The sequence below is a fragment of the Protomyctophum bolini genome (assembly GCF_963924005.1).
Source record: "Protomyctophum bolini genome assembly, chromosome: 4".
NCBI lineage: Eukaryota > Metazoa > Chordata > Actinopteri > Myctophiformes > Myctophidae > Protomyctophum > Protomyctophum bolini.
The window spans coordinates 11,461,316-11,467,315 of record NC_137865.1 but is presented as its reverse complement, the minus strand read 5'-3'; positions in this window follow the sequence as shown (position 1 = coordinate 11,467,315).

Below are 6,000 nucleotides of genomic sequence, written 5' to 3'. Positions count from 1 at the left end.
ACTTATGAGACTCTCACAAACTGTGTCACTTCACAAAATGAACTGGTATATTTCATAAAGAAAAACTGAAACTAACCTGGCTTCATTCGGTTCTAAATAATAATAATAATAATAATAATAATAATAATAATAATAATAATAATCTTTGCTGTAGCTGCATTTCATTTTCTTTGTGGTATAGTTTTCATCATTCTGCCTAAACCTGCATAGCCTGTGACTTTGTGGTGACTTGCATTTTTCCCTGCTGGGCATAATGTACGCAGCAAAGATGGCGACAGCTAAGAGCCAATCAAAATGCGGGACATCGTCTCAATATGTGGGACGAGGGACAAGGGATGAACATGCTGTGCATTAATTCCCCCACGAAGCAGGGCAACTCCATGTCCTTCCCTCTTTCTGACCCCAGCAGCCTCCTGTCACTTTTGTATCTAAATAACAATCAATCATTCACAGTACTGTTTATTTTGTATTATGCATAGTTGGATGGATTGGATGAAAAGTTACCACAAGATTTTAGTTGACTATAAATCTACAGTTGATTTAGTCGACTAAAATGTATTTTGGCAGGCCTTGATGGCATTGAAATGCCTGATTTATACTCAGCTGTGTGCCAAAAATAGCAGATCTACTTGTAGATTGGCTATTTTTGGAGCATGACATCTGCACAAATCCAAGCATAGAATTACTTGTCTTTTAGTTCTACTGGATCTCTCTTCTCCTCTAGTCCCTCCCTAACATTTTAGTCTAGTTTTTATTTGTTGATGAATTGTGAATATATTTAGTCTTGTAATTTTTGTCACCATAGCTTCATTTTTATTTCGTTTTTGTTTGTGAATTTCTTTGTCATAGTCGACAAAATCAACGCACTGCTGCAAGGGACACATGGATGGAGCTATCTCTCCTCACTGACATGTCCTCTGTCCTTGATGCTGTGACATCTGTCCTCCAACACTGTAACGCTGTTACTTGCTGTCTCACTGCAAACTTTGGTTGTAGGATTAGATAAAAACCAAGCATTACATTATCATGCCAGTGCACCGATCAATGCAGCACTGCAGAACAACAGCTTAGATAGATTAGAATGGCTGCTCCATTCTCCCCCGTTGTATTTTTAACATTCCTGAGACAGAAACTGAGTCAGACAGTATAGGGTACACTACCCATTGGCAGTTTTATATTGTATTTTAGGACAGGCGTTAAGACAACATCAGAGATACAACTAGTTTAGCATTTTTTGGTGAAGATGCTTTCTTTCGTTACATCTTCATAGTGTATTTGTTCAGTTATTCTTCTGCTGAGCCTTCCGCCTACACTACTGCATTTAAAAAAATGTCACGGTGTGTCAGGTGAGGACCCAGAAGCAGAACCAGGCAGAAGGTGAAGGCTGCAAATTATATCCGTGTTTTCTGGGGAAGCTTTCGAAAGAGTCAATAGTTGGAACATTTAAAAATATATACTACATTCAAGCTGTTTATGTTGGGATATGAGCCAACACTTCAATAACTGTGCATCTCTAGTTTTGGAATATAGAGTCATTTTCTTTTTTCTAATTCAGCCTTTTTCCAGAATGGCCCAAAATAATTATATATTTTAAATACAGAATGAGATCATATCGACATCAGTTATCAGCCATAATGGCAATTAATTATATCGGATATTGATATCGGCCAAATTGTCTCATGGGCACATCCCTAGTAGCAGGACAGTAACATTGATTTGAATCTGACAAGGGCACACTGAACACAGGGAGGTTTATATAGACTAGACACAGGTGCAACATAACTACAATCAACACTGGGATTGGCTGGGAGACTAACAGGACACAGGTGGAGAAAACTAGTAATCACAGAGAGTTGAGACAAGACAGGCAAACACCACTAGGCAGAACAGGAAACACTAGGGCAACACTACATAATATAAGCATACAAAAGACAGATATTGTGACAAAAAATGGCAGAGCACAGCCACAACTGAGACTAATCTACTGTATATTACACAAATCACGATGCTGCAGCTGATATCAATCACTAAAACACTGCCAATAATGTGCATAAAGGATTACTTTTGTATTATTGGTATTTCCCCTAACAGTGGTCCAACCCAAATATCTGTTTGTATAGTTTGTATTGCACGGTGCACTCAGTGTGCAATATCCAAACGCTGAGTCTAGGAAAACAGAGAACAGCTCAAACTAACATATTTCCATTCCGGCTGTCACGTTAATCCATAATAAATCTCTGTTTGGTTGGAGACGGTGATCAGCAACTCGGTTTAAGAACTCACTGGTTACTTATTTCAAAGCAAGTGTCTTGCAGATCCCTCCAAAACCATGTCATAGGCTATACTGTAGGCTGCTCTGCAAACTCAGGGGATGTAGCACAGTCACTGAGATCTCCCCTATTATTAGACTCCTCTATAATTAGAGGCTGCTTTGGTGCTGAAACAACAGGGAATTAAAAGATCGGCATCACATCTAAATGGATGAAAGTGCTGACACATGGTTGTAGTGAATATTACAACATCTATAGAGATGTTTGGCATTGTATTGTTGGCTTCAGCCATCAGCCATCTGCTGGATTGGTACTCTGTAGTTTCTTAGTAAACAATTGTATTGTTTTACCTCAAATCTGGTCTAGCTGTTACCCTGCTTGCCTCACTCTGAAACTAAGAACGCTTTACCACTAATAACATAGCTCACTAATAACAGGTGTTCTATTAATGTCTGTGGGATCGGATGTTCTGATCTTAGTCTCCACTAAAGAGTTATTAAATCAAACTTACTTACTGCCCTTTATGTAGGGTGACAACAAAATGCTCTGTCATGCTGGGATAGTGTCTTTATAATACTGCGTGCGATTAGACTGGAAACCAGACGAATCTGCCGCAGGAAATTAAACAAATCCCAGAGATTGGTCTGGCACTTGAATTACATTTCGCTCACCCCAGAGTTATGGGTGACCAATCAGAGCCCACTATTCAAAGTGAAACTGTTTTTGCTGCAACGTTGGAATCTGGAAATAAATCTTCCACAGCAAAGTTCCAGACTAATATCTACGCAGTGAGATTAGTCTGGCAGGCTGGGAATTGCCCATATATCTCTCTCCACTGTCCTATGTCAGGTGTTCTTGTGTCAGCCTCTTTTTCGCTTACAGACAGGTTCCGACCTGATGATGAGCATCATGACACTGTGTCCAGTGAAGGGCAGTTGGTGTCATGTTGTCCTGTTCTCTTCAGAATGCAAAATCAATTCATTTTTATTCCCTTCTCATAATGATGGTCACCATGTTGTCTTTGTCTCAGTATTTTCTATAATAGGCTGTTTGTGTGCAAGGTTGACGCTTGACGTTTCAAGTAACATTTGGAATAGGACATTCATTACTACAGTATAGAAATGAAATTGACATGGTGGATAGGATAATACATTATTTCGTTACATCTTCATATTTGTTCAGTTATTATTCTGCTGAGCCTTCCGCCTACACTAATGCATTAAATGTCAGCCTGTCAAGTGAGCACCCAGAAGCAGAACCAGGCACTGGCAGGCAGGCAAACTGATGCAGTCCAATATATGTATTTATTAACATAAAACTCACAGTAACATTGATTTATAATCTGACAAGGGAACACTGAACAGAGGGAGGTTTATATAGACTAGACACAGGCTCAACAGAACTACAATCAACACTGGGATTGACTGGGAGACTAACAGGACACAGGTGGAGAAAACTAGTAATCACAGTGAAGTGAGACAAGACAGGCAAACACCACTAGGCAGAACAGGAAACACTAGGGCAACACTACATAATAAAAGTATGCAACAGACCGATATCATGACAAAAAATGGCAGAATGGCAGAGCACAGCCACAACTGAGACTAATCTACTGTATATTACACAATTCACTATGCTGCAGCTGATATCAATCACTAAAACACTGCCAATAATGTGCATAAAGGATTACTTCAAGAGTCAAGACGTTATTTCAATTAGGTATAAATGAGCATTTGTGCCTGTCGTAGACATGCGCAGAGCAAGTTCAGTCAGGGAACCTCAGTGCAGCCGCTGCTGGCCGTTAATTGGGCCGCCTCAGCATCATGCTCTCATCCACATGATTCACTCAGCCAATCACACACTCACTCCATCTTCATACCGGCTACTTTAACCGGAGGTTTGCATTCCTCCTCCTGCTTGTTTGCTTGCTGCTGCTAGTATACCTGCGCTCTGCTGTATACAACCTGCTGCTCACCCACCTCCACCCCAGCTACCACCTGTCGTTTTGGATCTACTGTTTAGGTACGGGGGATTCGGAGTCCCTATGGTCGGGACTGATGCGCTTGATCTGAGTACCTAAAAAATCAGATCCAATACATCGCCAAACCATAATAAATATATTGTATTGCTCATCTTATATTCAATAATATATTACATCCTCCTTGAGTTGTCCTGACTGAACCATTGTTAACCTCTTGTTTGGTGCTTATTTTAACCTATGTCTCTTCTGATCATGATGCATTGTCCATGAGGAAAACAGATAGGCCTACAAAATTAAAACTTTGCTGTCAGATCAGAATCTGATCCTTAAGTTCCCAGTGCATCACAGTGCATCCATTTATAAAGTACATTGTAATGTATATTCCCAGTGCTTGCAGGGCCAGTCAGATATTTCTATGGTGCTGCCAGCAGACGTCTCTGACCCATTTCCTCTTCCAACTTTTTGTTCTTGTCTTGATGCTCATGCTCCAGTGGGCTGCCTGTCTCTCTGTACTCGTGTTTGTCCCACATTATTAGACAGGATGCAGTATGGTGCTGTAAACCAACAGTATGGTGCTGTAAACCGACCTGACACAAAGAGGTCCTCACACAACTCCCATCTGCTCTGGATATACTGTGCGTCGTGACGCAAGTCGAGGGCAATACTTTGATAATATTTGCAATTCATCAATGTCACTTCCGTTTAACCACTCTTTGACCTCAGTTCTATACTTAGTAAAACTGACCTGAGTTTCACTGTACTCGGGTCACAGCAGATGCGTTTTGAGCTTGCCGATCGGCTATTTTCAGCGAAGGTATTTAATGTAGAGTGAAACATACATACTGTAGCAGAAAATACAGTAGTACAGATCCCTGAGGGACTCCGCTCAAGCATAAGGTATACGTTATAATGTTAACCACTGCAGAAAAATAAGTCCCCCCACATGCATGCACGCACGCACACACGCACACTTTAACAATCTATTTATGTCCACACAGAGAAAATTGCATAGGACATAAGTAGTTCAGGTGCAGCAAATTTACATCCACAAAATCACGGAATATGTCGCGATTCAACAAGAATGTCATGTCACCCAGCATTCCATGGGCACAAGTAGTGTAGGCATGCATCCTAAGTTGGAAACCCCCGGCCACCAACAACCAGTGCGCGGGTATGTCTCAGGCTGGACCACCAGAGGAAACAATTTCCCAGTCCACTCCTGCATTGTCGCCCGGTGTCATATCGTTCCCGGTAGCGTGGCTAATCCCATGGGCCCAAAATCCACCCACTGTTGTTCCGACAGCGGACGGACACACCGCTAGAAGGCCAGGTCCAACGCCTCTCTTCCCAGTAGCTGCTGATGGGAAGGTCCACCAAGCAGCACCAGCTGTTGGTATACTCCATCAGTGAGCAGTGCCTCATCTCTCTCAACTTAGATCTGCACCCACTACATTTAACGATGGTAGTTACAACGGAGCAGTTTAACGTTATGCTCAGGACACTGAGCATGCATGAGCAGTGAGCAGGTCGCTTCGTATCACCTGATGGAACACGTCATTTCAACCTTTCCCCTCCATCAGGTGCCCAGGCTGACCAGGGGGAGGCACTGTGCCTACCCTACAGTACGTATATGGGACACGGGGAGAACATGCAAATTGTCCCTTCCACTCATGTTGTTCTGTGAATTGTGTCCCACAGGACAGAGGACTCTTCATCACAGAAGTGATGTCCTGGAGACAGTTGTCCTTG